Genomic DNA, 9,188 nt, shown 5'->3' on the forward strand with positions numbered 1-9,188 from the left:
CCATCTTTATCTTATTGTCTGTGGGGAGACGCTATGTAGCTACTCTGTTCTTCAGCTCTACATCAACATTACAGGGTTGATATAGTTTGACAAAGTGATCTCAAGTCAGGGTTCACCTACTGTTGTGATTGCCGATTTGGGCGCTGCCCTATTCGCGTGTAGAGGACAAGTGGTAACGTCTTTGGCCTTGGACGTCTTTAATCCTGTCAGGCTCAGAAGGGTTACACACACACACAATATTTTGTCATCGTGTCATCACATGGTGACATCTAAACAGAGCAAACACCAGTTACTACTGAAGCCCGTGAGCTAGTAAGTGTACCAGTAGTTCAGATTCTTTTGACAAACTGCTGTTCCCAAAGTGCAGACTGAGTTTGACGCTGTTGCTCTGGAGTCGGCCCCGTGGGTGCTGCTGCTCAGCCTCGGTTGGTGGAACGACTCGTACTCAGTGTGCTGTCTGGAGAAGGTGGTGCACTGACAGTGACTAATAGAAAGTCCATGTTCCAATGCCCCCCCCCCTTTTACAAATGTTTGCGCCTTTAGCTGCTGATGTTCAGTCATCTCGTAATTCCACACTCATGAGTTGGGGGAGGAAAAAGGACAGTTGTATTCCTCTAATCAGAAGCGAGCTGTTGGGACGCTGCACACACTCCCTGTTAGCTCGTTGTCCCTCCTTCCGGCGTCCTTCCTGGTGAACATCTCACAAATATCAAATAGTGAACGATGCATGTTGACTGTGTTTTGTTCTCCGTGATTGATTTTTTTCTGTTTTCCAGACTGAATGGGAATGAAAAAGCCCCACAGATTTAGCAGAATCTGTTTAATTGCATCTTGAACTGCATCAAAGTTGAATTGAAGAGTTGAAGGGAGATGTGTGCTGAAGCTAGCTTTATGCTAAGCTAGGCTAATCACCTCCGGGTTCCGGCTCTGTACTTGGTGGTATTGATCTTCTCATCTCGTTCCTAAGAACAAAGTAAATACACGTTGACTTGTTTCTGGCGTTACAGTGCGACACATCGGAGGTTCCGCTGAAAATCATTTTCCAGTCCCTCGACAGAAACTGAAATCCAGCATTGTGACGGTCTCTACTGTTTCTTCTCACAGAGGAGTGTTTCTGAGCGGGCTGATAGGTGGCCGTGTTTGGGCTCCTTGTAATCGGATATTCAGGCCTGCTGTGATTTGGGTGATGCAGCGTGGGTGAGCCGGGCTCAGTCCTGTCGATGCTCACGTGGTGTCGGGGAGCGTCGGCAGCCCTCGCCACATCATCCGTGAAGGGATCCAAGTGGTATGCATTATTATGACCAAACGTAGGTTGTGTCTGAGACCGCTTTGTACCATATGATGCTCTTGTTTTGTACCACATTTGATGTGTCACTTGTCTTTCTGTGGCTTGAGCACTTTTCCATCACAAATGTGTATTTTTTTATGCAACCATGTACTTTTACCAGCTTACTGGTAAATGCAGTCTGTCTGCTGCTTTTCTAAAGCCCTCTGTGCCACTGTGTGTGCGTGTGTGTGCGTGTGTGTGCGTGCGTGTGCGTGTGTGTGCGTGCGTGCGTGTGTGTGTGTGTGCGTACGCGTATGCGAGAGAGTGTGAGAGCGCTCCTAGCTTTAACCATAGACTCAGTTAGTCCTGGGCGGGGGTACCCTGCTATCCAGCTGGACGGACCCGTCACCGTTTGAGCGTGTGCAGCAGTTGATGCCGTCTGTTCACTCAGTGCCGGAGTCAACGAGGAAACTTGTCCTGCAGCTGTCAGATATTAAACTTCATCTCGGTTCTCACCTCTCGTGTATCATGTTGTTTTTTTTAAGCTCCTATCTTGGGACGACGCCTTCTCCTCCTCCAGAGCCATGAGGTGGCTTCTCCCTGCTCCTTTTGTTGGGGGGGGGGGGGGGGAGGTTTATTCCACATCTTTTCCCCTTCTTTGCCCCCTGGCCCTTTTTACCAATTTATAAAAGAAACATTATCTTGAATCATTCAATTGGGCCAATTAAAATTTGAAATGGCCCATTCATGATTCATGGGTGTCTAAGATAAAACCCCTTTAAACCTTGAATATATTATTATAATGGGCACTGGGGTGGGCAGCATGTCCAGTATTGTTAGTACTCACTGTGTCAGTGCTGGAGCAGGCCTGGGACCAGCACTCCCAACTAATCCTGCCCCATCAATTATGAACTGCCCACCATATTAATACACAATGGCAGCAGCCAGCATTGTCATGCAAGTGTTTACAGGCATCACACTGGGGGCTGTGGGAGGAGGGCGGTGGCGTGTGTGTGTGTGTGTGTGTGTGTGTGTGTGTGTGGGGGGGCGGTCAGGTTCAATTTAAGACAGAAGCAGAGTAGAAGAAGAAGCTGAAAGGTGAAAGTGCTCACTGCACTGAGGCTGATGCTTCTCTCCTGGAGAGTGACCTTCACATTATTTATGCCAGCACTTCATTTAAATGTTGCACTGTAGAACTTTCTGATCCAAATCTGGCAAAGTAGGCCGACGTTCTCTGGCCTGCTTTTGTAACACGGTTTTTCACAATGTTATGACATTTTCAGAAAAGTGATGATGTACTGTGAGAAAAAAGTCAGAATATTGTGAAAAAAAGTCCAAATTACTGAGAAGGTCTTCATATTTCAATGAGGAAGTTTGAATATTTTGGAAAAAAGTCAGTTCATATATGATGTTAGAAATCTGATGAGATAGGAATGTTTTTGTGACATTGTGTACATGTTCGTGTTTGACACAACACGTGACAAGGGTCGGAGAGGGCCCCCCCGTTCCTTCTCCCATCCTCTGGGGACACTCTGGGACCGCCTGTGCAGGGGGGGGGCCTCTGACCACATGCTGAAAATGAAGGTGAAGCTGTAGCCTCCATCAGTCTCATCTCAGAACTCACGTTCTTTGTCCTCATAACAGATCAAGAGTCTGTCTCCTGAAACGATTCATCCTTCCTTCCATCCATCCATCCCTCCCTCATCCGTCCTTACTTCCGTCCTTCCTTCCATCCTTCCCTGGACCCTTGAACCAGACCAGAGTTTCCTTTAACGTTAACTTTATAAACGGTCGTTATGGCAACAGGTGAATGTAACACCTGTGTGTGTGTGTTAGCATGGGGGCTAGCAGACGGGGTGGGGGGGCAGTTGGTGGCTCGGTGCGGCTTTATTTGAACACGTCCCTGAGTGAGTGTCACTCTGCTGCTCATGTTCAGGGCCCACATTGATTGACCACGCTTCTCACGGTCCACATCACTTCCAGAAAGCCCCCCCCCCCCCATCCCCGTCCCTCCGAAACCTGATTCTCTACTCTCAGCAGCTCATAGTGGAGGCGCATCCATTTGTTATTGAAGATAAATGGATGCCCCCCCCCCACCACCAAACTCTTTCAACCGTCAACCTCCATCCAAAACCAGCCATGGAGGACGGCTGAGACTGCTCCAGAACCCCAGACTCCCCGGACCCCTAGAAACCCGAACCCCAGCCACCCCCCCCTCCCCTGTCCAGGCTGAAAATGCTTGTCCATCCCTGGAAAGAGTGTAGTGCACCGGAGGAACGACTGCATGCGGAGGGATGCTGAAGGAGGAGGGGAGACGGAGAGCTGAGGAGTGAAGGAACACAACGGAGTGTCTCTCTCCTCCTCTCCTCTTCCTTTGCTTTCCTTATCTCCTTTCCTTATCTCTCCTCCTGTCATCTGACCTAGAAACACAGAAAAGATGGAGAGAAAAAAGAGAGATAGAGGGAAGCAGAAACATGGAAAGAGGGACTGACTGTCTGTCCGTCCGTCCGTCTGTCTGTGTGTCTCTCTCTGTCTCTTGGGGAGGGTGCATCCTTCTCTGCAGGTCAGGGGGGGGACCATTAAGTGTGGAGGGCGCTGCAGCGGCCGACAGGTGATGAATGGCCCGGCCGGCTGCAGCTGACAGTATGCAGACAAACCAGATCATTTGCAAATGTAGGGAGACAGAGGGTGGGGGGGGGGTAGGATGGAGGCAAGCAAAGTCACGGGCAATAAGAGGAGGAGGAGGAGAACGGGGGAGGGGTTTAACCCTTTCCAGGATCATTTCTCTCCCAAGAAGAGGAGGTGGGTGGGTGGGTGGGGCGGGGGACTGCAGCCAACTGCCCAGCAGAGAGGCTCATTTGTTCCAGCTGAGGGAGGCTTCCAGACAAGTCCTGTGCACTGGGGGGGGGCCACCACCACGGCGTCACCACGACACCGTGTTGACCAACAACCTGGAGCCGAAGTGGCTCAGCAGCTGTGTGACATCAGCTCTGTTTGTGTTCTTTCATTCCAACACTGGGGAGCAACAGTCCACAATTCTGTGACCATTTCATTTCAGGTCTGCTGCTGGACATTTTCATTGACCCAGTGTGCCTGGACTCAGCTATCCTTAGCCGTATGTGCCCCCCCCCCCCCCCCCCCCCCCCCCCCACACACACACACACACACACACACACACACACACACACCGTGCTAACCTACATGCAGGCTTTTGGAAGATTTACTGATGCGTTTAGTAAAAATGTCAAAAATCAATCAGAAATCATCTCGTCATCTCGCCGATATCATACGGCTTTTCTCTCGACCTTACGGTAATCCTAAAGTAATAAAGTAATCAAGTCACAGGGGGGTTGAGGCTGAGTAATAACCACTGACAGCTATATGGGTAGCAAACACTGCGTGGTAGTATTCTGGGAAACATCACGTGTGGAAGTGTGTTTGTGGAGGAAGCGCCAATCAGGATGACAGCCTGTAATAGAGTGACTGGCGCTGGAGGGGCATGTGCAGTGCAGCTGTGGTGGTGGTGGTTCTGCTGGGGGGGGGGGCGTCTGTAGCTATGGAGCCTCAGTCCTGTGACCAAACTATAAGTCACTTTTCTAACAATGACCTCCACGCTGTGAACTGTCTTACTTTGGCTACATGTTGGCATCTAATATTCTCATCCACTGCTCTGTGTGACACACACACACACACACACACACACGCAGGCTTGCGCGCTGTGAGTGTGTGCAGTGTGTCGGTGTTAACAGGCTGAGGCACCCTTGTAGGATAAATATGTGACATTCTGATGAAGTCTAATTTACTTTTTGACCTGCATCTACATCCCTCAGCTTGTCCTTCTTCGCTACCCTTCCCAGAATACCTTTCACCAGCCCCTAGAAAGATGCCTGTAGACTTTTACAAGATGATCCAGGCCTGCACAAAATCGATCACCAGTGATCACCTGACTTGACCCTGACTCGCTCTGACATCGTGCGCTCACCGCCAACGGTAACCTCGCGAGATCAAGGCGCCGCAGCTGCTCTCCTCTGGCTGCGAAACCCAGGGCATGATGGGAAACAGCTGGCTGTTGCCTGACGGAAGAGCTGATTGGCTCTGAGCTTTCACCACAAACACCACTTCCGCCAGGTACACACATTCTCATATCTATCTATCTCTCTGTCGATAGATAGATAGATACTGTAGATATAGATAGATATCTATCTATATATATATATATATATATATATATATATATATATATATATATATATATACACTACTCACAAAAAGTTAGGGATATTCGACTTTCAGGTGAAATATATGGAAAATGTAAAAAGTGAATGCTACAGTGATATTATATCATGAAAGTAGGGCATTTAAGTAGAAGCATGCAATGGTAATTTTATTCATCTTAAACAATTTATTGAAAGAAAATCTAACAACAGTGGTAGGTATACCACAACAAAACATTTCAGTGTCTCAATAAATTGGGACGTGGCCAAAGGACGTCCACTCCTCTCCTTTCTGTGACTCTTCCAGTCTCTGTATCACTGTTCCAACCTCCTGATGACACTCTGTGACCCTCTAAGCTCAGTGAACACCTCCGTCTGAGGACTTCCTGTTTGAAGCCTCCAGTGTTGAGGTGCTGCTGATCAACTGTTAGGTGTCGTCTTGGTCTCATGATGTCAGAATGTGAACAGCATGATGAGGAGGACTGTTTAAATACCAATTCTGACTGAAGCAGGAAATGTATTGGTGGATTCATGGATCAAACCTGTTGTGAATGTTGCTGTTAAGCTTCTTGTTAGAGAACAGCAACTTGTGCAAAAAGTACTGAAACACTGAACAGTTGGACATGTGCATTCAAAAGTTTAGAGAAGGTCACATTAAGTTCACCTGGAAAGGTTAGAATGCATTTTAGGTTCATCCTGAAATTTCACCTGAAAGCCGAATATCCCTAACTTTTTGTGAGTAGTGTATATTTTCTATGTAGGCTGAGCTTATTCAATGAAATATGACCTCAAAGGGTTCAAGTCTTCCTCTGATTCTCTCCTCGGTTAGAACAGTAGCATTGTTAAACACATGAACAGTAACACCAGTGGACAGTCAGTCCGCTGTGAGTAGATTTATTGTTGAGATGAATGTAACAGGATGGAAATACTTCTGTGACCTGGAGATCCTTTGAGGGATGCTGGAAACCCGTTGGCTTTATTGAGCTGGGTTCCACCTGGAACCACCTGCAGTCTAAAATGAGACATTTAAAGCTTGAAGCCCTTCTCCGATCAAAACTGAGTCTTTCACTGCTGAGCCCGTTAAACGCTGCGTTCCAGCTGCGAGGTGTGCCTGCGGCAGAGGGAGCACGTGCGATGGATGGAGGCATCTTCCCAAGTTTGCCACGTGACACTACATTACCCACAAGTCCCGCATGTCAATGCAAGTCAACTTCCTGTAGAGGTGCTTTCCCAGGCCGATACTGAGTGTGCGTCCAAGTCTGGAACAGCTTTGAGAGACAAAGATGTGAGTGAAACTGAAATGTGTGTCAGTGTTCCTCACATCCATCCTACCTTCCTCAATTTGTCCTCCCCACTCGCCTTAATATTCACCTCTCTCTCTCTCTCTCTCTCTCTCTCACACTTCTGTATTAACCTGAGGTGTGGACAGAAGCACTACTTAGTCACCTGACATGTGGATCAATCACTTACCTGATCTTCCAATACCCTTAACAGGATGTGTCTGCACTGGAGGACATCTGAGCCTCTCACACACGGGTGGTGTCCTTATTTAGCATGTTGCAGACGCTGACTGTCTGCTTGATGAATCTGCCGCGCTGCTGGTGATGGAAGCCAGGAGCCCTCCTCCTTGTCATATATAGTGTGTGTGTGTGTGTGTGTGTGTCTTGGCTGGACTTTTCTCAGTGAATAACTTATTGAAAACCTTTATTTCAGCTGTTAGTTGAGAGTTGGGAGGTAAATGCAGTGACTAACATATGAGCAGCACCCTGGCTGCCCCGACTCCTGTCAGGACGAGACAACGGGACGCATCACGCTGCTGTGTGCTAACAAAGGACTTTAAATGGGTGAACGTGCACCAAGATGGACATCGCCATTGCAACGTGCCACTGGATCTGCATGGACGCGCAGAGATCGCTGAGAGGCAGACGGAGGTTAGAGCTCCGTTAATGACCGGAGGTGTGAAGAGCCTCATGTATCCTGGACACCGTTCAGATGCACAGAGGGACTTTGCATCCTTCAACTTGCTACTTCCTGTACTTCTTGAACCCCTCCCTCACCCTCACCCTCACCCCCATCCTGAACCTCCACCTCCGTCTCTCTGGTCTTCCTCCTGGTTATGGTGATGGCCTGTCAGGAGGCGCAGTTGAGAGGGCCGAGAGACGATAAAATCAGCTCGGATCAGACCTGATCCCTCAGACACACACACACACACACACACACACCGTAGCTCAGCGGTGTGCTGACCAGTGAGCAGTGAAGAGGCCCAGTGTCGGTGTCCCACCTAATCTTCATCAGATCTCGCAGCCCTGACCCAGAATCCCCCAGACCTGCCACCCCGACTCCCTGTGTGTGTGTGTGTGTGTGTGTGTGTGTGTGTGTGTGTCGTGTGCTTCCTCTGACCACATCCATGATTACCGTGGTTGTTGGCCCTGGCTGCTCAGGTGGACAGAGTGTGTGTGACATGATGGCTTTTGGCACAGTGGGCTCTCCTGCCCAGTAGTCCGACTGTCAGGGCAAATATCTGAGCAGGGGAGAGGAATGGAGGGCTGGAAGAAGGACTGAAGGATGGAGGAGCCGTTTATTCCCTCCTCTCATACCTTTTCTGCTGAGCTCGTGGCTCAGCGGAGCCTGCAGGCAGAGGTCCTCCACTGTTAACAAAGTCACAGCATGATATAATCAAAGTCCTCCTGCTGCAGCCCTGTTCTCCGTACAGTTCATGTGCCTGGACCTGGACCTGGACCTGGACCTCTTGTTCCTTCTCAGTGATGAGAGTGATCCTTCACTGTCTGCTGAAGGAGGAAAGTTCCTGCCACGGCATGATGTGCAAACACCGAGACCAGGAGTAGGACACATCTTCAAAATAAGAATCATTTGCATATTCACAGATTGTCTATTTTTAATGAGGTGGAGGGAACTGAATTTTAAGAACTGGTAACAAGGTAATTGAACTGTTATCTGATACAAAAGATTCAAAGCAGTGTTTTTATGTCTGAAAACATGTCCGATTATTATTATTATTATCATTATTGTTGGGATTATTAAAAACAATGGCTCACCATCGCCTCTAACGTTGATGTGTTGAACATGTCAGCAAACAGCTGCTCATTCCCACTTTCAGCAGTTACAGAGAAGCACGATCCTTTATGGAGCGTCGTTTGTGTCTCGCGAAAAGACGTCAAATCTCCACTCTCTTGGCTCTGTTTTTGGTCTCCTCCTCCTGGGGGTTATATCTGCTCTTTACCTGCTAAATCACATAGCATGGCCAACTGCTCTTTCTGCTGCTGAGCTGGTAGAGTACAGCAGCATTTTACTCTTTTTCTCTGAAAACTGTGCCGTGAGAGTGCTGAGACTGAACCAGGGCAGATTAACAGCGAGCTGAAAGTCACTACAGAGCTGTATGAAGCTTTTCTGGAGCTCCATCACTACCAGACACACTGAGCGCGTTGTTCTCATGTTGTCATTTCACACATTTTACTGCTATAAGATCCGTTATGAGATAGTGGATGGTTGGTTGGCTGCAGACCGACTGCAGTGAGGCAAAAAGAAACTCCACAAAACAACAAAAACATGCAGCACTGTGTTTGCTGTAGACTGAATGTGGAGGAAATGATGAAGAAAGTCTAGGATGTAGATTTACTATAGCAAACACAACTTTACCCTCTGGAGCAGAATTTTCTATCGGGTCCATGGCTCCTCCAGTCCAAGTG

Source organism: Pempheris klunzingeri, chromosome 13 (assembly GCF_042242105.1).
Source record: "Pempheris klunzingeri isolate RE-2024b chromosome 13, fPemKlu1.hap1, whole genome shotgun sequence".
In the NCBI taxonomy this organism is placed as follows: domain Eukaryota; kingdom Metazoa; phylum Chordata; class Actinopteri; order Acropomatiformes; family Pempheridae; genus Pempheris; species Pempheris klunzingeri.